The sequence below is a fragment of the Camelus ferus genome, chromosome 18 (genome assembly GCF_009834535.1).
Source record: "Camelus ferus isolate YT-003-E chromosome 18, BCGSAC_Cfer_1.0, whole genome shotgun sequence".
NCBI classification, from domain to species: domain Eukaryota; kingdom Metazoa; phylum Chordata; class Mammalia; order Artiodactyla; family Camelidae; genus Camelus; species Camelus ferus.
Window position 1 is genome coordinate 12,892,026 of NC_045713.1, and position 27,074 is coordinate 12,919,099.

At 39.4% G+C, this 27,074-nt stretch overlaps 1 protein-coding gene and 1 long non-coding RNA gene across 5 annotated transcripts in view; both read right to left on the minus strand.

The window, feature by feature from the left end:
• The window catches only part of SMURF1 (SMAD specific E3 ubiquitin protein ligase 1), a 102,329-nt gene that overhangs the window by 34,273 nt on the left and 40,982 nt on the right, over positions 1 to 27,074 (minus strand). The window lies entirely within an intron of this gene.
• On the minus strand, positions 15,665 to 25,031 carry LOC116657523. The gene is made up of 3 exons (XR_004312646.1): positions 23,530 to 25,031; positions 22,749 to 22,752; positions 15,665 to 15,675 (listed from the first exon to the last, which is right to left on the minus strand). It is a non-coding gene; the product is annotated as an uncharacterized LOC116657523 (long non-coding RNA).

Below are 27,074 nucleotides of genomic sequence, written 5' to 3' on the forward strand. Positions count from 1 at the left end.
AAGAAGGAAGAAACTATTCTTCTGAAACATGACATTCCTAGCATGGAGCCCAGGACCTGCCATAAATTAAAGGCTTAAATGTTGAATCTTATGGTTACAGGGGAAAGGGGTGGGAAGGGATAAATTTGGTAGTTTGAGATTTACAAATGTTAGCCACTATATATAAAAATAGACTTTAAAAAAGAAGTTTCCTCTGTATAGCACAGGGAATTATGTTCAATATCTTGTAATAACCTTTAATGAAAAAACAATACGAAAACAAATATATGTATGTATATGCATGACTGGGACATTGTGCTGTACACCAGAAACTGACACATTGTAATTGACTGTACTTCAATTAAATAAATAAATAATTTTTTTAGAATGTTTGTTGAAATAAGTGAGAAAGTACTTGAATGAATGAATGAATGAGAGTTTTGCTAGAGCCTCCACTGTGGTGTCTGACTGCCATCCCATACTCTACCAGGAGCCCGGGGCCTGGCAACTCTGTGCACACTCGTGTATACACACACACACACACACACACACACACACACACACAGCCACCCGACAGATCTTGCTCTTCAGAACAGTTTATGCTGTTCTTCTTTTAAAGCTATTTCTTAAGGTATCATTAGTGACATTTGGTTGGCACTAAGTAAAAAAATGTTCCCCTGCAGTTCCAAACCAGAGGTTAGATGACAATGAGGGAGAAATGCAGTACATATTAAAAAAAAAAAAAAAACAAAACAAGTAATCAAGTCTAGAGGGCATTTGGAACTTGCTGTTTGCACAAAGCCCTCATTAATGAACAAAGTCATTTTTATTTTTATATCTTAAGGGATGATTTCCAAGTACTGATTAGGCCATTATATTCCGAGAAAATCTGTAACTGAGGGGCATATTTAATTTTTAAATTTTAATCTTAAGATGTTGCTTTTCCGGACATCCTGGATTTGCCCCATAGACTCCACAGGAGGATGACTTCTTCCTGGGTGAGGAAGGAAGATAGGCCTCACAGGAAGCAATTTCCAAACCTACTGTCAGCTTTCATTTGATTTTTTCCCCACGTATTACAGGTCAGGCCCCTTTGTCTTGGAAGATAAGTATTTCATTTAACGTCTCTTGTCACTTAGAATAATTTCTATCTCCAGATCACGTTTCTGGCTTAAATAAACCAAATGGAATGTTTTTCAACCATGTTAGAGTGGAACAAAGACATCAAGAGTCAGGGAGCTTTTAATAAAATAGAAAAACAACAAGTTTCTACTGTACAGCACAGGGAACCATATTCAATATCTTGTACTAACCTGTAATGAAAAAGAATATGAAAACAAATATGTATGTATATGTGTGACTGAAACATTATGCTGTACACCAGAAACTGACACAACATTGTAAACTGACTATTCTTTAACAAAAAAGAATGCAAAAAAGGAAAAAAAGTCAGGGTTTATAGGTAGAAGCATATTCCCTTGCTAGGAACACAGGGAAGTTTAGGTTTTCACCAGAGAAAGTTTTATCTAAATATTTCAAAAGTAATCAGTTCTTTGATCGGTTGGTTAATTATCAATGTTGTCTCCCTACATATGTTTCTTTTTCTTTTCAAGTGTCCTTATTCAAATGCCATACACAATGACAGTGTTTATTAACTCCAACACGCTGGCCCTGATGTCGAGGATCTCATCTCCTGAAAAGCTCATGATGATTTTACAACCAGGAACTGAGGAGCAGTTTGCAATTTGAGCTTCCAAAACCACCCTGGAAAGCAGGCTGTCTCCCAGGCAACCATCTGACCAATACACCTGCCAAAAACAGTCGATGAAACCTATCAATGGAATCACAGTAGGCAGTTTGGAAGGTTTGGAAACTTTGTCATTATTCTGTGAAACTTTAAAAATACAATCTGATTCCCTTTAATATACCTAATAACAGCAGCTAAAACGGACCGGATGCTTACAAGGAAATTAGGCACTGCACTAATTATGTGACGTGCATGACTGCGTTTATTCAACACCACAATTCGGTGAGATCGTTACTGGTATTATATTCATTTTCCTGATGAGAAAACTGGGGCTTTACAAGCTCATATAACTTGACCAACAAAAGTCACAGTCAGTAAAAGCTGCTGCTTCTGAAAAGTGTGTCCACACATCCATTTAACAAACATCTACTGATGACCGACCACAGGCTAAGCCCCGTTCCAAGCTCTGAGAATTCCACGAAGAACCAAAAAAACAAAAACAAAAAACAGAAGACAAAAAGAAAACCCCAATGCCTGTCCTAGGGTACTCCCCATGCCTGAGGGTTTGACTTTTCAGGAAAGAAAACTAAGATCGTCTTTTTTTTTTTAATTGACTTCTTAAGCTTGGACTACCTTCCTAAGGTTATAAACAACGTAAAATAAAATTCACCTTTGTCAGAAAGGAAGGGAATTTTAACACCCAAAAGCTTGTCACTAAATAAATTATATCTGATTGTCACCCTAGAAGGAAACTGAATGAACTCCATGAACAGGAGATAATCCAGGGTTAACAGGGAGGGGAACCTCACATAGACCCAAACATCCGCTCCCATCTGACACCTGAAGACCTGGTAATACGAAATGAAGCTGTGCCCTTCTGACAAAGTCATTTTACACAAGGTGATAACTGCTGAGGGTAAAGGGGAAAAGAGGGATTTCGTAGGAAGAAAGCAAGAATTAAGCAAACTAGTCTACAACCTAATAGTCCAGCCCTGAAACAAACAGGCAAGGGAAAAAGTAATAACTAATAAATAATAGCAAGAAAAAGTTCTGTCAGTATTTTCTCTCTTTCCGTTAATCAGCTAAAAAATGAAGCTTTATTAACTTGATGCAAAGCAAGGTCAACAGAGGGGGTGAGGGATAAATTAGGAGTTTGGGATGAGGAGACACACACTACTGTATATAAAGTAGATAAACAACAAGGTCCTAATGTATAGCACAGAGAACTACATTTAATATCATATAATAATCTGTGATGAGAAAGAATATACATGTAAAACTGAATCACTATGCTGTACACCAGAAATTAACACAACGTTGTTAAAATATACTTCAATTTAAAAAAAAAGAAAAAGGTCAACAGAAAACCAAAAGATGAGGACAAAGTTTAGCAAAGTAATACGTGCAGATATCCCCACATATAATACACACTCTTTTCAAACAAACTCCCTTATTATTTCTTTCCTATTTATCACTATATAGTGCTAGTTTCTATAACTCTAAAGTATTTAAAGGTCTTATTTGGCATGGTTTTATCATAAGATCTTCTATAATTACATAGCTAATCATTATTCATATCACAGCGTAAGTCAGGGTAAAATTATTATGCTCAATTTAGTCAAGAAAAATAGAAGGGCAGGAAACTGAACAACTTGCTCAAGGTGACCTTGGAAAGTTAGTGATGAAGAACTTGATCCATCCATGAATAAAATCCACATAGCTCACTGAATTATGCTCCCTCGTTCAGACAACTGAGTGTTAAGAAGGAAACAATTTGTCACAACATTAACAATTTTAAGCCTATGTGGCCAACATTGAATTCATAAGATCATATAAATTTTTTAAAAATCATGATCCAGCAATTCCACTCTTAGGTACGTAATTAACAGAAATGCACATGTATATGTATGTTTATGTGTAGCAGAATGGTTACAGCAGCACTTAGTAACAGCCAAACACAGAACCACTGGGATGCCCATCAACAGTACAACGAATAAAGAATTTGTGAACGGGTAAATTGGGATTTGCAGACAATAACTACTGTGTGTAAAATAGATAAACAACAAGGTCCTACTATATAGCACAAGGAACTATATTCAATATCTTGTAATAGCCTAGAATGAAAAAGAATCTGAAAAGGAATATATATGTGCATGTGTGTGTGTGTGTGTGTGTTGTATAACTGAATCACTCTGCTGCACACCACAAATTAATACATTGTAAACCAACTATGCTTCAAGAAAAAAAAGTTGTATTCACAAAATAGAATATTTATTCTACAGCAACAAACTACAGCTACACACAAAATTATGAATGACTCTCACACACATGATATTCAATGAAAAACACAAACTATATTGTATGATGGCATCCATATAAAGCACAACACAGTCAGACTAACACACGCCACTGGAGTCACGTGTGATTATCCTTTAGCAGGAAAACCAATGACTAGAACCATGAAGGTGTCTGGGGAACCAGCCAGGCTCTGCTTCTAGATCTGGCTGTGATTACAGATGCGTGTTCAGTTTGTGAGAATTCAGTGAGCTATACACTTAAATATTTATAAATCAATCATAAAAATCAATGGAACAGAATAGAAAGCCCAAATATAAACCCATAGGTATAAGATCAATTGATATTCATCAAAGGTGCCAAGATAATTCAATGAGAAAAAAAAAAAAAACAACAGATCATCTTTTCCAGACTGGAAAATGGGCTGTTCAGTTAGAATAAATGAGTGAAAAAAGTCGTCACACTATTCAAGAGTATAATGATACGGGATGATAGCTGCTATATTTAATTGGAAAGAAGTTCCAATTTAACATCATTATCCATTAAAAGGACAAAGGGCTCCATGGAGAACTGGATGATTCCAGGACTGGGACAGGTGACACAAGATGAATATCCTGTAGTGACAGAGGGTAAGGAAATGCTTAGAAAAAATAATCCCCCCACATTGCTGGGGGTATCAGTGGGCGCCAACGGACACAGCTCAAAATGGCCAAAACTGGAACATTTTGAGCAAGAAAATAAAGCATTTTGGATTATTACTCCAAATATAAAGTCAATATTTATGAGTCCATACTGCTATCAGCAAATGAGCACATTAATAATGGGGGAAAGAGACAGATCTAACATGCTGAAAACTCCAATTAAATTATGTACACGTTCCACTGTAAGGAAGGGGAGCTTAACCCCATCCTTCAGGGTGGGCTGGGCACAGTGACCTGCTTCCAAAGGGTGGAGAACGGAAATGGGGAGAAACCTGACAAACACCACTGCGGCCAGGGGGTCAGGTTAGTATCAGCCGACAGTCATACATCATGTCAACAGTATGTACTTCTGATGTGACATAGTGAGAACGGCACTTCACTCTGTGATCTTCCTCCCAAAACGCACAATCCCAGTCTAACTAACCACGAGGAAAACATCAAATAAATTCCAGTTGATGGACAGTCTACAAATACCTGACCAATATTCCTCAGAACCGTCCAGGTCATCAAAACAAGGACCGCCTAAGAAACTGTCAACAGCAGCCAGAGACATGACAGCTAAGTGCAATGTCATATCCTGAATGGGACCCTGGAACTGAAAAAGTCGTTAGATTAAAAACCAAGGAAATCTGAATCAGTAGTCAGTTACTCATAATGTATTAATATTGGCTCATTAATTACCACAAATGTACCATGGGAGTTATATGAAAACTCTGTACTAACTTCGCAATAATTCTACAAATCTAAAACTGTTCTAAAAACTAAAGTCTATGAATTTAAAAAATTAAAACAAAAATAGGTTATAGAACAAGCAGTATGTAGAGTATGACTCCTTTTCTGGTAAAATAGTGTGTGTGTAGATAATATGTATTTAAAAGTCTGGAATGATATGAACTCCTATTGTATAATTTGTTTTTTTCTTTTTGCTTAGCTGTAATCTTCAAATTTTCTGCAAAGAATGACTCCATGAATAACATTGATAACAAAAAATAAAATCTTACTTTCTAACTTAAAAAAAGATTAGTGACTTTGTAACAAAGACTCACAGCAGGAGGATTCTTGATCCACATCTCAGCACGGTCACCGATCCCCACCTTCTCAGCACGGTCACCGATCCCACCCCACTTTCCATTCTCTGTTCGAATCACGAATGCACCACTGATGATTTCTACCATCAGGCAACTCAAGGAGCGGAAATGGTACTTTTCCAGGTTGGAACATCAATGTTAGAGGAGATATGAACAAATGAAAAAGGAACATCACTAAATCAGTAAGAGCATAAAGATATAATAAGCTTTGAAGACTGTCCTTTGGATAAGTTTTTCAAAAATTCTTTCACAAACAAAACCATTTTCACAGAGCCATGAAAGTATTCATTCTATTACTCTGCTCACTGTTTTGCTGTTGGAAATCTTTTCATTTCTTTTTTTTTTTTCTTTTTAATTTAGGAGGTACTGAGGATTGAGCCCAGGACCTCATGCGTGCTAAGCACGTGCTCTACCACTGAGCTACTCTCCTCCCTGCTTCATTTCTTTATTACAAAAAAAGAAAGAAAGAAAGAAAAGGCAGCACCACTTGATGGGTCATACTTTCAACCTGCGTGAGACTGCCCAGTTATCGGGTTTCCAGACTAACAGACTGAACACAGGCTGCTGTCCGTCCTTCCTCACAAAACCAAAAGGAATGGAAAAATAGATATTTAAGACCTCTATACACAGAGCTCTGCTCCCAAGTTACAGAAATATCCAGAATAAGGAGAGGGAACCCTTAGCTGTAGACAAATGACACAGCCACAGGCAGGCGACTGTGACTGCAGAAGGTGGGACCAACACTCAGGGCATTCCAGGTGTGGGGGTCAGGAGAAGTCAGGGGAGTGGGGAGCTGGGGCACCGTAAGCTACCAGAGCAGGTACCATCTGGCTCCTTGTCATACAGGTGTGCCCACTGTCCAGTAGGGCCAGCGACCCCAGGCCAGGCTCTGCCCTGAGTATAGAAGTTGGCTCTGGGACATAGGGCAATGCTAAGGGCAGGGAACGGGTGACCAGATATAGAGTGCCTTCACTGCCCAGAGAGCCAGCCCCGCCTGCAGCACATCTCCACCTGCCCCCTACATCCTCTTACACCTTGACCAAGATACAGGAAATCCCAGCTGCCAAAATGATTCTTTGTTATCAAAGAATCACCAAATGCTTATAGGAAGTCACATCATGCAAGAGAAAATAAACTCAGTAAAACTGTTTGCCTCCTAAAACAGAGAACACACATTCTTTTCAAATATGCATGGAATTGAGAAAAGCTGACTATGTACTAAGCTGCGAGACCAATTTTCCAAGTTGATCAACAATCTACATTCATTCACTAAATGTAATAAACTCTGCAGCAAATATATATCCTAAATAAATCCACACATCTGGAAATTTTAAAACACGTTTTAAAATAACTTTTTGGATTAAAGAGAAAGTCCAAGTGGAAATGAGAAACTATTTAGAATCAAATGCAAACCAAAAAAATGATATATTAAAATGCATAGGCTTAACGCTACCAGTTAAAAACTCAGAAAGATGGAAAATGTATGAACTAAGCTTCCAACTCAAGAAGGATAAATAAATAAAATAAATCCAAGGAAAGCAGAAAGAAGGAATTAATAAAGATAACGGCACACGTTAATGGAAAAAAAGCAGGAAAAAAAAAAGCAGGAGAGTTGCCAATAAAATTAAGAACTAATCTTTTAAAAGATTTTTTATAATGAACAAGTCTGTGTAAGTAAGCTTAAAAAAAAAAAAAGGCACAAATAATGAAGACATGAAGACAAAAAGCACGAGAATAATTTTTTTACAAATCCTCAGGGTGCACCACAGGCACAACTTTAAAACAATGGCTAAAGTGAACATTTTTTCCTAGAAACATATAGTGTCAAAAATGGTCCCCCCAAATAGTAAAACCCTGACCAACAACCACAGAAATTGAAACAGTCATTGAAAATCTATCCACAAAAACAAGGCATCAAGCTCATACAACTTAATAACAAAAAACAAACAACCCAGTCCAAAAATGGGCAGAGGACCTAAACAAGCAGTTCTCCAAGGAAGACATACAAATGGCCAAAAGGCACATGAAAAAATGCCCAATATCACTAATTATCAGAGAAATGTAAATCAAAACTACAATGGGGTATCACCTCACACCAGTTAGAATGGCATCATTAAAAAGCCCACAAATGACTAATGCTGGAGAGGCTGTGGAGAAAAGGGAACCCTCCTACACTGCTGGTGGGAATGCAGTTTGGTGCAGCCACTGTGGAAAACAGTATGGCACTTCCTCAAAAAACCAAAAGTAGACTTACCATATGATCCAGCAATCCCACTCCTGGGCATATATCTGGAGGAAACTCTAACTCAAAAAGATACATGCACCCCAATGTTTATAGCAGCAATATTTACAACAGCCAAGACACGGAAACAGCCTAAATGTCCATCAACAGATGAATGAATAAAGAAGATACGGTGTGTACATATACAGTGGAAAACTAGTCAGTGATAAAAATAATAAAATGCCATTTGCAGCAAGAGGGATGGACTTAGAGATCGTCATTCTAAGTGAAGTAAGCGAGAAAGAGAAAGAAAAATACCATATGATACCACTCATATGTGGAATCTAAAAAAAAAAAGAAAAAAGAGGATACTAATGCACTCATCTACAAAACAGAAACAGGCTCGTAGACATAGTAAACAATCTTATTGTTACCAGAGGAAATGGGGTGGGAAGGGATAAATTTGGGAAATTTGAAAATATTAACCACTACATATAAAAATAGATAAAAAACAGATTTCTTCTGTATGGCACAGGGAACTGTATTCAGTATCTTATAATAACCTTTAATGAAAAAGATTATGAAAACAATATATGTATACATATGCATGACTGGGACATTGTGCTGTACACCAGAAATTGACACATTGTAACTGACTATACTTCAATAAAAAAAATAATAATAATTAAGAAAAAAACCCAAGGCATCAAGCCCAGATAGTTTTACTGGAGAATTCTATCAAGATTTCAAGGTACAGATAATTACCACCTTATAAAAACTGTTCCCACTATATTTATATTAAAAACGGGGGGTGGGTGGGGAAGCCACTCCAACTGAGTTTATGAAGCTCACATCAAAACCAGAAACTACAAGAAAAGAAAAAAAAATTATAGGCTCTGGTAAGATACCCACTGTGTTCCCAGTATGTAGCCCTCCTCTCCTTCAAGGCAAATGTTAGACTACACTTTGCAGCTCCCTTGAGTTGGCTGCGACCATGTGACTGTCATACTTCTAGCAGAAGTGTGTGTGCCACTTCTGGGTCAAAGTACAGAATAACAGGTAAGAGATCGCCATGCCTCCATGAAGCCTGAAGGCAACCCATGAGATGGTGGAACGGGAGAACTTGAATTCTTGAATCAGCCTTGAATCTCAATGACCGTGTGGAAAACAACCCCACTGATGCACAGTGAACGTGGGCAAGAATTAAATAATGGTTACCTGGGGGATGGGAGGGCGGGAGGCGGGGGAGGGTACAGGGACGGTACGGGAGAACAGCAGGGCTGGAACCGGCGGGCAAGGAGGACTGCCGCCTAACACTTCTGCTCTTCCATAAGGAAAGTGCATTATATATTGTTTCTTAAATTCGAATAAATCTCATAGGTCCAAGAGAAAAAGACAAAGAAACAAGTGGGCAGACGAATGCGAAGAAGGAAAACTTTGAAAGGGAGAGGAAAGTTGAGGGGAAAAGGGAAGAAATTTAAAACAACATCAGGAGAAGAATCTCAGTACCCGCAGAACGTTGGCTTGGAAGAGCTCCTGAGACCACCCTGCTAAACAGACGGAAGACTATCTCAACTTTTTATTGGTGCATTTTTTTTGTTTATTTCCTTTTTAAACCAGGGGAAAAATAAACATGAAAAGATCTGTTTTTCAAAAAAAGTTTCTAGGTTTGATTTTGTAGGAAACAATGTCCCCAATATAAACAGACACACAGAGAGGTAGATTTAATAATGATTAACTGTAAAGCTCACAATTGCTAATATTTACTGAGCTTATTCTGTGCCAAACACTATTAATAGCACCTTACAGATTATATCTTATTTAGTGCTCACAACAGATAAGGAAGCTGAGGTTAAATTACTCGCCCAAGTCCGCAGGGCCCACAAGAGGTTCCTCCTTCCTTGAGTCTTTCTGACTAGAATCCAAGCTCAATACTGCACGTACTGGATACAGCGTGTTTCCAAAAGGTATAATTATGGTGACAAGTTGATGTACAGCATAAGGGAGTCAGAATATTCTAGAGATACATGTATTTTTTAAAAGCCAACAAATGTGACTTAAAAACAAAAATAAAAAGGGAACTTCACTAGATCCTGTTTCTAACTAGAGAAGGAAAAAAATACTTGTAAAGTAGTGGTATCTCGTTAAGCATACATTTTAAAATATAATAACTTGCTAAGATACAATTCATGAATCATAAAACTCGTACTTTTAAAGTGTGAATACAATTCAGTGGTTTTTAGTATATTCCGAGTTAAACCGCCATTTAATTTCACAATATTTGTCTACTCCCCCAGAGAAGCCCTGTACCCATTAGCGGTCACTCCTCACTCCCTGGTTCCCCAGTCTCTGGCGACCACTAACCTGCTTTCTGTTTCCATGTATCTGTCCATCCTGGACATTGCACATATGTTGTCTTACCACATGTGACTTTCGATAGCTGGTTTCTTTCATTTAGCATGATTTCAAGGTTCATTCATGTTGTAGCAAGTATCAGTACTTCATTTCTTTTTTGTTGCCAAATAATACTCACTTATGTGGATAAATGAAATAGGATATATCCATTCATCAGATAATGATGTTTCAGCTGTTACCACATTTGGGCTACTGTGAATGATGAATGAACATTCATGTAACAAGGTTTTGTGCAGATATAGGTTTTCAATTCTCTTAGGTATACACCTAGGAGCAGAATGGTAACTCCATGTTTACCATTTTGAGGAACTGCCAAACTGTTTTTCCAAAGTGGCTGCCCCATTTTACATTTGCACCAGCAATTATAAAGGTTCCAATTTCTCTGCATCCTTGATATCAATTATTTTTATCTGTCCCAGGATCATTTGTTGAAAAGACCTTTGTTTCCCTTGTCTGTCTTGACATCACTGTTGAAAATCAACTGAATGTCAATGTGAGGGTTTGTTCTGGACTCTCAGTTCTATTCCATTGATCTGTATACATCCAACCCTATTGTCAGGAATACTGTAGTGATTAGCAGAGCTTGGTGGTGTAAGTTTTGAAATAGGGAAGTGTGAGTTTCTAATTTTGTTCTTGTTTTTTCAAGACTGTCTTGGTTATTCTAGATCCCTGGCACTTCCATATGAATTTTAAGATCAAATTCTGTAAATTTTTCACCTGGGATTTCTACAGGTACTATGCTGCATCTGTAGATGAATCTGGGGACTTAACAATATTAAGTCTTTCTATTCATGAACACAGATGTCTTTCCATTTATTTGGGTCTTCAATTTCTTTCAACAATGTTTTGTAGCTTTCAGTGTACAAGTCTTGCCTTTCTTTGGTTGAATTTATTACTAAATATTTTACTATTTTCGATGCCATTTTAAAAAGGAATTGTTTTTTAATTTCTTTTTCAGCAGATTAGCAGTTGCAAAGGGCAGCCTATACATGGGTGAATGAAGGGGTTTGGGGGTGACAGCTAAGGGGTTTCTTTTCGGGGTGATAAAAATGTTCCACAATTGATTGTGGTGACAGTTACACAATTCTGAATATGCTAAAAAGCACTGAATGATACACTTAAATGGGTGGATTTTATGATAACACGGATTCCATCTCCATAAAGATGTTACTAGAAAGACAGAGAATGAACCCTATTTAGTAGATGAAACAAACTCTTTGCATTTTGTACTTTTTCATTTATCTCAATAAGAAAGAGGGTCCACTTCCCCAAGCCATTGCCCAAAAGACACTGTTTAAGACACTGATGTGGAAATAGTAACTCCTGTTAAATTAGTCTGATACAAAGTTTGATCTGATTGCCCTAATATTAAACCAGGGGTAGGAAGAAAAACAAAACTGCTGTCGACTTCCATAATGTTGATCAAGTACATTTTAAACTGACAAATAACCTGCCCATTAAACAAACCAACTAAAGATTGCTACAATGACTTCAAAATTATTGGAATAGTCTCAACTAAAATCCCTGCTTCCTATGTTGACTCAAACCCAAACTACTCTTCAAACATTGTCCAAACCCTGTTTGATAGTATCTCAAGGATCTCCACTGCCTACAAACTGCTCTCTTTAGAGTTCAGAACACAAAATACAAAAGAAATACAAAACAGGAAAAACCCCACAAAATGCAATTTCTCTTGATCTACTTTCCCAACTGTCCACCCAAGCATGCTTTATTTAACTCTTCCCAGACCACAGCATAGCAATTTTTACCTTCTGGGTCTTTCTTCCTGTTGCATGTTGTCCTCCTTCTGTGACACCTAAGCAGTGTTTTGCTTTAAGCTATAATGTGGATTCAACAACAGTGCACGGCCCAGAGAAGCTGCTCAATCTGCTGGAGAGTTCTGCTTCTGATTCTCTGCTTGACTCTGTCCCAAGCCCTTCACCTCTATTACCTCCTGTAATCCTTCCACAAACCCTCTGAAAAAGCTCAGGGACTTTTCAGAGAAGTGACTTGCCCGGGGCTGCACACATTGAACCAGTGATCACTCATTGAAAGTCCATTCCTTCTTCAGGTTATAGCTCAAATCTTATCTCTTCCCTGTTAGGCCAACAGTGATTTCTCCTTTCTCTGAACTTCTAAAGGACTTCTTGCCTTTGACACATATCTGTACTACCTTGCATTGTATTTTTGAAGTAGACTTTATTTTTTAGAGCAGTTTTGTAATACAAAAGAACAAATCTGACTCCGTATTAGAGCTGTTCCTTTGGCTTTAGCCCTGTGCTCTGTTTCCTAGGCTGAGTCTTGCTGGTTCTGCACCTTTTGTAAAGGAATGTTGCCTAGAGCCTGAAATACACAGCATAGCCTATCTCAAGGCTCTGGCCTTTAAGGATATTAACACTTTTCCATTCATATAAAGATAACAAGTTGCAGAGTAGAAAATGACGTTTGTTTTGTTGGAGGTTTACGGGGACACCATGATCTGACTCATGTGGACAGCTGCAAGAACAAAAGGATTCTGAGAACAAAGGATTCTGACACCAAGAAGTTTGCAACAACCAAGTATACCCTCTCCCCTTTTTAGTATAAAAGGAGCCTGAATTCTGACTTGGGGAAGATGGTTCTCCAGGACATTAGTCCCCCATCTTCTTGGTCTGCTTGGCTTTCTGAATAAAGTTGTTATTCCTTGCCCCAACACCTCATCTCCCGATTCACTGGCCTGTCGTGTGGCGAGTTTGGACTCAGTAAGAGTTTTAGGTTCACAGCAAAATTGAGTGGGAAATATAGATTTCCCGTATACTTCTTGACCCACATGCACAGCCTTCCCAACTATCAACATCCCTCACCAGAGCGCCATATTTGTTACAGCTGATGAACCTACACTGACACATCACTATCACCCAAAGCCCACAGTTTACCCTAGGGTTCACTGTCAGTGTTGTACATCCTTTGGGGTTTGACATATCCACCATTACAGTGTCATACAGAATAGTGTCACCACCCCCAAAACTGTTTGACTTATTCATCCTTTCCTCCCCCTAATGCCTGGCAACCACTGATCCTTTTTATGATCTCTGTAGTTTTGCCTATTTCAGAATATCGTATGTTGGAATCATACAGTCTGTACCCTTTTCAGATTGATTTCTTTCACTTAGTAACATGCATTTAAGGTCCCTCCACATCTTTTCATGACTTGATAGTGCATTTCTTTTTAGTACTGAATAATAATTCCATTGTCTGGATGTACCACAGTTGCTTTCAAGTTGTTGAATTATGAATAAAACTACTATAAACATTTGTCAATGAAAAAATTAATCAACAGTCAATCTAAGAAAGAAATAGAAAATTTTATTCAAGCCAACCTGAGGATTATAACCTGAGAGACAGTCTTTCAGAAAGCTCTAAGGTCAGTTTCACCTGTTAGAGGTCCAGGCACAGTTATGTAAGTTTTGGAGACAAAGGGTGATACATCAAAGTAACATACTGACAGTTTACATAGCCCCACAAGGCCAGCGGTGGGTTCCTGTGACCCCTTACAGGATTGAGAATGAAATGTTATCTCCTAAAGAGTTACCTTGCTGGCGCCAGGAGAAAATTGCTTTTTGTTTTGGCCAGGAGGCATTCCTGTGTCTTCTAAGGGGATCTAGTTAATGTGTAATGCAGATGCACACTCAAGGGGAGGGCATAGGGGCTCAAACAGACACAGAGGGAATTTTATGTTTAATAATTTTCTTGTCCTGCCTTAAAAATAATTGTATTTCATCACACTCATGTGTAGGTTTTTGTTGTGGACATAAATTTTCAACTCCTTTGGTTAAATACTAAGGAGTGCAGTTCCTGGATCATGTGGTAAGAGGATGTTTAGTGTTGCAAAAAACTGCCAAACTGTATTCCAGGGCAGTCGTACCACTTTGCATTCCCACGGGCAGTGAATGAGCATTCCTGTTCCTCCACATCCTGGCCAGCATCTGATGCTGTCCGTTGTTTCGGATTTTGGCCGTTCTCACAGGCGTGTAGGGACATCTCATGGTTGTTTGAATTTATGCTGCCCTGGTGACATGTGACGTGGAGCATCTTTTCATAGGCTTGTTTCCCATCTGTGTATCTTCTTTGCTGGGATGTCTGTTCAGGTCTTCTGCCCATTTCTTAAATGGGTGAGTCATTTGTTTTCTTATTGTTAGGTTTTAAGCATTCTTATGTACACCTGAAACTAATATTGTAAATCAAGTATACCTCAACAACAAAAAGGAAAAAAAGTTCTTATGATTTTGAATTAACAGTCCTTTATCAATCAGCATATCCTTTGCAAATATTTTCTCCCTGCCTGTGACCCTTGCATTATTCTTTTATTTTCCATATTTTTATGTCTTACAAAATTGGACTTATATATATCCAAAATTATTTTCAGTAGCCATACTGCTTTCCTTGGGAAATCATTATCACCTAATGTTTAAAGTAACTTTAATGAAAATTCTAACCATCCACATAGAAGACGATGGGTAGCCTTTCCATTTAGTGGCAGCCATCAGTTAAGCCAGACGGATAACTCACAGTGCACTGGGAGCTGTGGAGGAGAACGAGGCTCATGTATTGCACACCAGCTCCTAAGCCTCTCTAAGCCCAACCTTGCCCCATAAAGCACGCCACCTGGGTTTCAGGCTAGTCCAGGTTATGCCATTTCTTGAATTTGTGTCTACTGTGATGTATAAAAGTGCCCAGTTCCTAAGCATGCAAACCATGGCAAACCTAGTCATCATGGTGCCAACCACCTGCAGTTTACATGAAGCCAGGATCAGACACTACTAGCACCCTAAGAGTCCCAAACTCTTACTAGACTGGTGAAAACTCCCAAACCCAAATTATTTGAAGTTATCCTCATTGAAGCGATCCATAAAGTTATCAGAAGAAATGAGAGGTATCGCCAAGCCAATCCATAAACGCAGAGAGACCCGTGCCATGACATCTCCCGACCACAGTCCTATGGCTTTAGAAAGGACCAGAAATTTCATGACTACTATCAGCGGTTCTCATGGTGTTGCTTTAAAAAGTCCCAGTACTCCCCAAATCCATAGTCACCACTAACAGAAGCAACCTCTGTCAAATCCAAACCCAATAAACAATCATTTTTTTAAGAAATTTTTGGAGGAGATAATTAGGCTTATTTATTTATTTTAATGGAGGGACTGGGGGTTGAACCTAGGACCTAGTGCGTGCTAAGCACACGCTCTGCCGCTGAGCAACACCCACGCCAATAACCATTTTTACTTAAAGTTAGCACGTTAAAACAGTGGATGCCTCACCTTATTTCATGAATGTGTTGTCAAACTTATAAAAATTAACATTTAATAGCGGTGCCAAGCCAGTTCAATGAGAAGACAGCCATCTTTTCAACAAATGGTGCTGGGACAACCAAGCAACCACATACAAAAGAATGAAACTGGACCCTCACCCGGCACCAGAGCTGCCGGTGCACTTCCGAGCCTCCAGAACTACGAGAAACAGATTTCTGTTGTGTGTAAGCCACCGAGTCTATGGTGTTCTGTTACAGCAGCCTGAACAGACTAGAGCACCTACAGAGACACGAAGTAGATTCGAGGCTGGGGACTGAGGTGAGGACAGGGAGTGACTGCCGAAGTGTGTGGGGTTTCCTTGGGGGTGATGAAGATATCCTGAAATTCTATGGTGACTGGTTATACAACTTTGTGAAACACTAAAAACACTTAACTGTACACTTTAAAGGGTAGAGTTTATGGTACAAGAATGATATCTCAGTTAAAAAATTAGGGAGGTATACAGCTCAGTGGTACAGCACGTGCTTAGCACGCACAATGTTTGGGGTTCAACCCCCAGTACCTCCATTAAATACACAAACAAACCTAATTACTCCCCCAAAAAACCCCAAACAAAAAATAACCAAAAAGAATTTTTTTAATTAAATGCAATAGTGATTTGAAGACTAATAGAAGTGGTGTTTTGTTTCTCACAAGACAAGCCCTTCAGTCTCAGCTTTATCTTGCAAGGGAGATACAGGACATCATTTAAAATGCCGTGTTGTATGAAATAACAAGTATCAATAAATTTTTTAAATAGGAATAAAAAGACAATGGGCACCACCTACAGAAGGAGGCTAAAATGTAGTGTGTGTCCCAAGAGAGTTTACAGCTTGGCTCAACAGACACTGTAAGTCACCAAGAAAAACAAACAATAGTGCAAAGCAGATCCCTCTTGCTAATTACTCATCAAGTCACATCAATCCATCCTTTGTAGTATCTTTGAAATCTATTCTTCCCAGTCCCGCTGCCGTTGCTCAATTCCAGGCCACTCTTGTCTCCTGTCTGGGTTATTACAATGGGCTCTGGCATCTCTTTTCTCGAATTCATTTTAATCATGAAATAATTATTTGTTGGATAAGTGAATAAAACACTCTTTGTTACATAACCCCACACACATAAACCTCTGAGTCCAGCACCACTTACAAAATAAAATATAAATTCCTCCCTGCTCACCCCCACCCCTCCAAAAAAGAAGGAGTGAGGGAGAGAGAAAGAAAGGAGAAACTCCTAGCAACTAGCACTTAGGGCTTTCCATAAGCTGGCCCCCCTCACCTTCCGGCCTCATCACCCACTACCCCCCGTAAAGCCCTCCGCCTCCGGTCAGACTGCTGGGCTCACTGTCGCCCACATCTCTCTTGTGCACTTTTTAATGCTTTCCTTTGCTGGGGTCCCTTCCACCACCCAGCCCTCCTCCTCCCCATCCAGATCTCTGCTTCCAGGCCAAGTTCAAGTCTTCCATCTTCTGTCATCTGTCTCCTATCCTTTATTGCCCTGTAGAGTTACTGGCATTTTTTCATTCGTTACTTATATAACTCTCCAAACAGATTTTAAAGTGAAAGTATGATCCATGACAGAAGTAAGTGGAAGATTAACATCTTGCTCAATAAACACTGCCACATGGAATCAAATTTCAAAATAAGCTGTACAGATTAGCAGAATTCAGAGGAACACAATATTATTGTGGGAATGCTTAGAGAGCTGGGTGTTTTGGTTTGTTTTTGTGGAAGTGAGACAAGTTGGGTTCAAAGGATGGATAAGTTTTGGATTTATGGAGAGGAAATACTGTCAGAAATCAGAGGGGCAGGGGAAAGGAGGCATGTGCCAGGATCTATGTGTCAACTGCTTCCACTTTGCTGGGAGGATCTAGACACACATACAAATTAAATCTTTAAAGTACAACTGATTAGTTTTTGTCTCCAAAAATCTTTCAAAATGTTATGCTATTCATCAAAATAATGTTGGAAAGTAAACAAGCAGTGACCACTTAACTCAAAGTTTGCACAGACACCGTCGGGAGTCCAAGTTTTCAGTCTGCTATTCACCTGTGATAAGATCTGGGGTTAACTTTTCTGCAAACCCACCTGCATGGATCTTTTGATCACACTGTGACTCTCTGATCACTCAACTCAAATCCTCAACTAGAAAGTGTGCATGCAGTAGAAAGGGGCTCATTCTTTGTATAAGTACGTTATCACAAATGCTTAAAGGATAGGGGGCCTTCACATGAAAGCATGTCCAAAAAAAAAAAAAAAGGAATTACATTCTGAAAAAAAATCCATGAATTTATGAAGCCTGGCAACTACAAAAAAGTGCATTTTCATGGATGGGAATTAGTACAAGTCAGTGGAAAGGGATGGTGAGAAGCAGGTGGGTAACTGTTAATGTGTCTTGAACATGCATTATTTTTCTCAGCAGAAAATGCACACAAACACCATGGCTCCTCTGTGGTCCAGCCCAGGTGGCCGGGATTCTGGGTGTAATCTCAAGTGGTCTGAGAAGGGGGCACAAAGACAAAGCTCTTCAGAAATGGATTTTCTACTAGCCGATCATGATTACACAACCGTGGCGGGCAAAAAAGTTCTCCTGGGCTGAGAGCTATAGACCTGCCCCTTTTTCCCCTGCAGCCTGAAGCTCCCTCGGGGGCGGAAGTGGTGACATTTTGCTGTCAGGACCCCATGTCTCTTCCTCCCACATAAATCCACGCCCCCTTGCAGTCAACTTCTCTAACCCAACACACAGGGGAGAGATGGCGAGAGGGAAAGACGGAAAGAGGAAGAAGGGAGAGGCAATGCATTACATTTTAGGGGGAAATAAATTAGCAATCTCTGCCTTCTGTCCTAAGACATTAAATAGCCCCAAATGTATCATTAAATGAACCATTTGTAATAGAAGAAAAACTAGTATGATGTTAGCAAGCTGTTAAGAGTTCCTGGTAGTTAAGTTCACGACCAACCAAAAAATGTTCAGTGAACTTAGTACCTTGTATTAGAATCTTTTTCTTCAAGTTCATAAAAGGTAAGTGACTTATGTAACATTATTTTCACTGCCCAAGGTTACATTGCAAACTTTAAAATCTTGCACACACAAAATTCTGCTAGGGTTTAACCCTCAAAGACATCATGAAGGTCTTCAAGCAACAGCTATGCTCAAGACCAGGGATTGGCAAGCTACAGTCTGGGGGCCAAAAATTCTGTAAACAGGCCTACTGCCTGCTTTTGTAAATAAAGTTTTATTGGAACACAGCCACGCCCATCTGTTTACTCAGTGTCTAGGGCTACAGTGACAGAACTGAACAGTTGTGACAGAGACCATATGGCCCACAAAGCATAAACTATTTACCGTCTGGGCCTTTCACAAGGCTGCCAGCCCTGCTCCAAATGCCTCGTGGAACTGACGGTATGGACGTGATAACCTCAGTGGACAAACTTCTTGGGGATTCAGGAAGTAAGGAAAACATATCCCCCAAATATTACCCTGGCTTTGACTACCACTTCATTTATTTAAATGGATGTTAAATAGAAACAAAATTCGTGAACTTCATGCAACGCAGCCCCACAAAACTTGCACCAGATGTAAGAAATAATCGTTCCACACCACCACCAGGAAGCATCCTTCTCAAATTGCTGTGTTGTAGTCTACGGGAAAATTTTTGCAGATGGCAAGCAGAAATGACAGAACACGTCACGTGCCTCTCCGGGAGCGCGGGCACTCACAGCGCTCTGCTCAGTCTGGGCTCGCAGGAATCACTGCTCGGCCTGGGGCAGCAGCGGGAAGCATCTCCGGGGGACCTTGACTGACCAGCGGGCCAGTCAGTGCTCTAGGAGAACGGGCATGGCCCCCGGTTCACCCTACCTGCAAACACTGACTGGGTGGAGTTTTAGAAGGCCTTCTCCAAAATTACCCCAAGAAAGGGCCCCTCTCAGGAATAAGACTTTGAGGGAAAATGACACCCTTAAGCCAGTCATTTGGAGAACTTGAGAAACAGAGAGCTTTCACAAAACGCTAACTTTCCTAGAGACAGGAGGAGGTCAGAAACGCATACGGGAAGGCAAATGTAAGCGCTGCTCCTTGCAAGGCCAGTTTTGGACAGCTAGGAAGATGACTAACAGAAGACTCCAATACTGAAGGGGCTCATATTCATCACCCCCTCAAATACAGAACGTCCCTTGTCCACGCCCTCATTCCAGCTGAACCCTAGCTAAAGTCTCTGCTCTTTCTGCCGCTCCCCAATCTAAGCTCTCATACATCTACGTCTTTGCATCCTAAGACTTGTCACTTGGATCACTCTGGGCTCTACCTCCGCCCTAATTTCTCTACCTCTGGGCAGCTGGTAAAACCTTCCTGCCTCAAATGCATTCCTGTTTGCCTAACGTTACCTTCTGCCCTCACCTGAATACACAGGTCCCAAATAATTCATTTGGGACCTGATGCCATATATAATCCTTCATCACTACACCAGGCCAAAAGACATATATGAGTTTTGAAATTATCAAGTCCTGGGCTCAAATTTCAGCTCGGTTATTTACCAGATGGGTAACAGAGCAAACTCTCAGCCTCTCTGGCCTTAAGTTCCTCACATGCACCATAGAGACAGACACTTCCTACTTTTCAGGGTTCGTGTGAGCAAACACTAGGTACTCAGTAAAGACCACTGCTATTATTATCATTAACTTATCTTAATAATTACTACTGACATGACTAACACTTACAAAGGACTTACTCCACGTCTCGCAATGTGGTAACAACTTTACTCATTTATTCACACACTTCTGAGTAGGTAATATTTATTCCCGTTTTACAAATATGGAAACAGACACAGAGAGGTTAAGTAACTTGCTTAAGATAACGTGTCTGTTAAGCTTGGACGGGGGTGCGGGTGGGTCAGGACTCCAATCCTACTCTTTCAAGCACAGCTGATCCTCATTATTCGTGAATTTTGTATTTAAGAATTTGCCTGCTGGTTAAAGTGTATTTGTAACCCCCAGATCAGTACTTGTGGCACTCTCCTTGGCATCTGCAGACACACGCATAGTGACATGACCAGGAACGTGAGTTACCCAGTGTATACATTCCCAGCTGTGGTGGAACAGGCGATATTTTGCCTTCGTTTCAACCATCAAACTACACACAAGTGTCCTTTTTGCGGTCTATGTAGCCCCACCTTTTTCACATTTTTGTGCTTTTTGTTGGTGATTTCGCTATGTAAAATAGCCCCATGTACAGTGCTGAAGTGCCATCTCATGTTCCTAACCTCAAGAAGGCTGTGATGTGCCTTATAGAAAACACGACGTGTGTTAAATGAGCTTCACCCAGGATGACGTACAGCACGGTTGGCCATGAGTTAAACGTGAGTCAATCAGCAATATACATTAAATAAGATGTCTTCCAACAGAAGCACACATGAAACAAACTTGTGTTGATCACTTGATGAAAATGTGACCAGAGGCTCACGGGAACAGGATCCTGTATTCCTCAGGAGCTGTGGTTCGGTTTCACAAATTCAATGTTTGAGGGACTTTATAGAACACTGCTACCCAGGATGACAGGAATCAACTACAGAGTCCACTTTCTCCTGACGCTCAGGTCTGGTATCACCCACACCTCAGATACTGTACACAGACTCACACCGGAAGTGTTCACCCCATTGCTTATTCCACGCCATCCATCAGACACTGATGGCGGGCTGGAGTGAGTACCAGCAAAGGAAGGAACTTGAGCAGAATGAAGAATAGAGGTAGCAAATGTGGCATTCCAATCATCTTATTGCTCCAAAAGGACAGGAGAGAATGCAACCTTTGCACTAAAAATGTATTCTGTTACTCTCTGCTCCTCTCAACTTCCAAAATTGTAAGCAGCTCTGGTAATCTCCGAAATCCCTATATTCAGAAAACATTTCCAAAATTCAATTACAAATTGATTAATCAAATTGAAAGCTACCTGCAGTCTGGCATTCTTGATAATTTGTCAAATTTCCTTTCCTCTCATTTCAAAGCCACTCAACTTTCCTACTCTGGTTTCAGCTCTAGCTGTCGAAATTAGATGAGAATATGGCCAGTATGGTCACCACAAACATTTACCGTGTTTTTTCCTGGAAAATAAAAATATACCTGGAATTTACCGCCAAAAATTCAATAAAATGCAAAACAGCCACCACCCTATAATGACATCAAATTATTATCAAATTGTGAGAACCCTACAGAAATGGCATCCAAATCCTGAGGAGGTTTGCAGTTTCAAGCCTAAAATTCTCAGGCAAAAATTATTTTATGCCAAGCTAAATATAGTTTATGATTTCTTTTCTTCTCATATAGAGGGTTGTTCTTTAAGACACTTTATTTAGAAAAATCAGTCTATTCCAAAGTATATCACCCTGCATGTGTATTCTTCTGTATGTGTACTTCAGTTTAAAATAAAAGCTGAGTGCATATCTCCAGGCTGAATAAAGATAAACTAATTTTTCACTTATGAACTTATGAATTGATTACAAATAACTTGCTAAAATAAAAGCTTTTCAGTCTAAATAGTAACGCTTTGATAAAGACTTTCTACGCTATAATAATTTGAAATTTCAAAAATAACGTAAGTCGAATTGTAAGTTTCATTCATAGCTCAGTTGAAATTTCTGCACAAGATTTAAAAATAATCGAAAGACAGGAGTTGTTTGAAGTCGTATAGGTAATATCTCAAAATTAAAATCCAATATATTGTTACTTAAAAGTAACCTTAAATATTTCAGGACAGCAAACTAAAAATACTAAAAACACAGAAAGGATCAAACTAAAAATTCATAAATAATCCCTTTTATAAGAAAGGAAATCAATGGGAAAAAAGAATAGCTTTATCTATCATGAAGAGAATATTTCCTATTAATTAAAGATAAAACTGAACATGTTTAGGAAAAAATATTTATTAATTTAATTTTTAAATAACTCCACAATTTCTTAAAATACTTACAGCTCTGACTAAATCAACATCTCTTAAGTCACTTAAACTTAACAAAAGCAGGCACGCAGGCCACAAACAGGTGAACTGAAAGAGTCAAAAGGGAAGTCAATTCAATTAAAATACCATTTGTTCTGCTATGAGTTTCTGTAACGTAGATGAGCTCGTGTTTGATGGGTAGGTGGGAATGACATCATACGGCATGGAAGCTGCACTGATTCATTTGTGAGTTTCCAAAGCAAAGACGTGGAGGGAATGTGGTTACTGAAATCGCTGGCAAGAAAGGAAAAAGCCCTCACCTAACTTGCCCTTAGCAAGAAGCTGTATTTTCACCAAGTTGTAAAAGAGAGCTTGTACACGAGTCTCACTCCCCCGACAGGCACACCCACAGCCAGGCCAGGTCTCACGCAACGTGGTGGCGGCACTGGCGCCTGCCAACCACAGCCCCACTGGCTCAGAACTTCACTTCTCTTTGCATTGTCTCAATACCCACCATCCATGTACCAATTCAAGCATTGCTAGAATTTCCACTTTGCTGTTTTTGTACATTTTTGGTACCCATTTTAGCAACGTCCAGCCACAGTGAGATGTCTGCCCAGGTGGTCCAGGTAATTTCCTGAGGTACCAATTATTGCTTTTGCTAGCAGTTACCAAGCTGCATAGATTCTTAGAGACCAGCCACAAACTTATTTTTCTCCTAAGATACTATTTTTAGTGCATGATTTGCAGAATGCAAGGTCTTTGAGGAACACATATTCCATTATAGTAGAAAGAGCTATAAACATTTATCAAGTGCCGACCTACTAGGTACTTAAAGTTAAACTTCAGGACCTAAAAGAACACGTTTCTTAGAGAAATGAATTAGTTTTCTTCATTAGTTTGCTGGGGCTGCCGTAACAGAGTATTAGGTCCCAGGTGGCTTCAACTCAGAAAATGTATCGTCTCATAGTCTTGGAGACTAGAAGTCTGAGATCAAGGAATCAACAGGGTTGGTTCCTTCTGAAGGCTGTGAAGGAGGATCTGTTCCATGACTCTCTTCTAGCTTATGGCGGTTTGCTGGCCACCTGTACTGTTTCTAGGCTGATCGATCCATCAACACATCTCTACCTTTGTGTTCACATGACATTCCCCTTTTGTGCACGTCTCTGTCCAAATTTCCCCCTTTGATAAGGATATCAATTATACCAGATTAGGGGCCCACTATAGCCCAGTATGACCTCATCTTAACTGATTACATTTGCAATGACCATGTTTCCAAATGGATCACGTTCTGAAGTATTGGGGGTTAGGGTTTTACATATGAATTTTGGAGGCAGGGACACAATGAAACCCATAGCAATCACTGATTCACAAAATGGAAAATATTTAAAACAATCATTATTTCTAGCCCCTGGTAATGGCAGATGAGGTAAGTCAATAAAAACTGAAGGAAATATCAAAAGCATCTTCCTAAAAGCACCAAGTAGCTAACAAGGTAGTGAGGGCTACCAGGCTAGATCCAAGTCAGTAGTTGAGCCTAGAGAGAACCCAGGAGTGATTTGCTGAGTGGTGTCCTTTTAGGGCTTGGGGGATGAGTGCTAGTATCTGTTAACCTTCAAGGATGGGGCCCTGGTGAACTCTCTCTCAGTCTGGGCGAGCTCCGGAAAGGCAGCACGCTGCAGCGTGGGTATTCAGACAGCAGCCCAGCTTTTTATCAGCTCAGTAGCCAAGAAAATCTCAAGCCTTAGTTCTGGACTATTGTGGGTAACTTTCAAATATAAACATCCAGTCCATATGAACTATGGATTAAACCACCAATCAAGCTCTGGGTGGCTGCTGGTGGCACACAGGTAAGATACAGACAGCACTGCAAACGTTTTGAAAACAGAGCTGACATTGAAATGACAACCCACGGATGGCTGCTTAGAACACATGCTGCAAATCTAACTAGGTCAATGTATGGTAGAACAAATACAGCTGACCCCTGAACAATGCAGGAGATAGGGACTCTGATCCCCACCCCACCTGCGGTCCAAAACCCAAGTATAACTTTACAGTCAGTCCTCCGTACCCACAATTCCACATTCCCAGATTCAACCAACTGTGGTTTGTATAGCACTGCAGGGTGTATTTATTGAAAAAAATCCACATATAAGTGGACCTGCGTTAATTCAAACCCATGTTGTTCAAGGGTCAACTGTACATCAACATTCTCCATAGAATTTAAACAAGATGCAATCTCATAACATAACAAAGTATCCAGGATATTAATCCAAAATTACTCAGCCCAAAAGAACCAGGAAACTTGTAACTCACATGAGAAAAAAAAAAAGATACACCACACAAAGACTAAACATAAGAAAGCTGGAGTCACTATATTAATATTAGACAAAGTAGACTCCAGAGCAAAGAACATTATGGAGATACAGAGGAACATTACATAACGATAAAAGGATTAATTTGCCAAGAAGATACAACAATCCTAAATGTGTATGCATCTAACAACAGAGCTTTAAAATACCTGAAACAAAAACTGACAGAATTGAAAAGAGAAAAAGAAAAATCCAAAATTACAGCTAGAGACTTCAACACTCTTCTCAATAATTGGTAGAACTGGTAGACAGAAAGCCAGCAAGGATACAGAAGGACAGAACACCATCAACTAACTGGATCAAACTGACATTTATATTTCACTCCACACAACCACAGCAGTTTTACACATCCCTCTCAATTACACGTGGAACACTCAAAAAATAAATATTGACAAGCTTAAAAGAATTGAAAGTGACCGTGTATGTTCTCTGATTATAATGGAATCAAACTAGAAAGCAATACAAAACAGTAAGAGGAAAATCTCCAAACACTTGAATAGCAAACATCACACTTCTAAATAACCCACAGATGAAAGGGAAGGGCTAAAGAGAAATTTAAAAATATTCTGAACTACAAGAAAAATTTTAAATTAACGTATCAAAATTTGTGGAATTCAGCTAAAGCAGGACTTGGAAGGGAACTTGAGAGAAAAAAATTTATTAGAAAAGTTGCAAATGAATTATCTTTTACACCTTAAGAAATTAGGAAAAGAAGAGTAAAACAACCTGTTAGTGAGAAATCCTAATGTAAGTTTAAATGGAGTCCCAGAAAGAGAGGAGAGAGAGAATGGGGCAAAAGCAACAGTGAAAGAAATCGTGGCTGGGAATTTTCAAGACGTGATGACAAACATCAATCCATAAATTCAAAAAGCCCAAGCAGAATAAATAAAAAGAAATACATATTTGTCTGTATCACAGTAAGAACTGCAGAAAGTGAAAGACAAAGAAAAGTCCTAAAACTAGCCATGGAAAAAGGAAAGACTACTTTGCAAGTCCTAACAGCCGACTTATCGAAAGCGACGGTGCAAGTCAGAAGGCGAGGGAGCACTGTCAAGAAAAAACTGCTAATCTCGAGTTCTCTACCCAGCAAAAATAGCTTTCAAGAATCAAGATGAAACAGAGATCTCATCAGACTAAGAAAACCCGAGTTAGCCACCAGTGAACTTTTCATTGTTACCATTACAAGACACTATTATTTAAAATATACATGAAACAAACAAAAAGTTCCCAATCAGTGAAATTTTATAATTATACAATAAAGCTAAATGTACTACAGGAAAAAATAAAATAATTACCTCCTTCCCCTTATACTCAGGAGTTAAATCTGATGGTCAAATTTAAAATATGACAGATAAATTACCTTATTTTTGGTAAAGTAAAGAAACTGAGTTGGGGGTAGGAAAAACTAATATTTTTTAAACATTTTTTTATTGAGTTATAGTCATTTTACAATGTTGTGTCAAATAAAGACTATAATATTTTAATCTCAAAAATGTACATCTTCTTATGAACATTACAAAAGGAAACTGAGTTAGAAGGCCCTCTGTCTATGAACAAGCTAGTCAGAGAGAGAGAGGCAGCGACATAAAAAGAAAACACAGAATGCCAGGTGGGCTCACAGTGCAGAGGGAGTATTTTTTTAAAACTCTGACATGACTGTGCCTATAATGCAGAACAGTCCATTTTCTCGTTTTCATCCCTAATTGACTCACATTTCTGCCCAGTGTCACCACACATCAGCCTCCTACTCCCAGGCGCTGTGCAGGGAGTTTTACTGAACAAAGGCCAGCAACACAGAAAATAACAACCCAGTGCACTGGGACGGGCCAGAACGCGGAGCGATGGGCCGGTTAGAGCTGGATGGATTTAGATCTGCACCATATCTGGGCAAGAGGAACTGCTGAAATCACCTGAATAATACACTGTTTCCCAATCAGTCACTATTAGTGATGTTCAGCCCTTTCAACATCTTCCCTCCCCACTAGATTGTAAGGTTCCTTGAAGC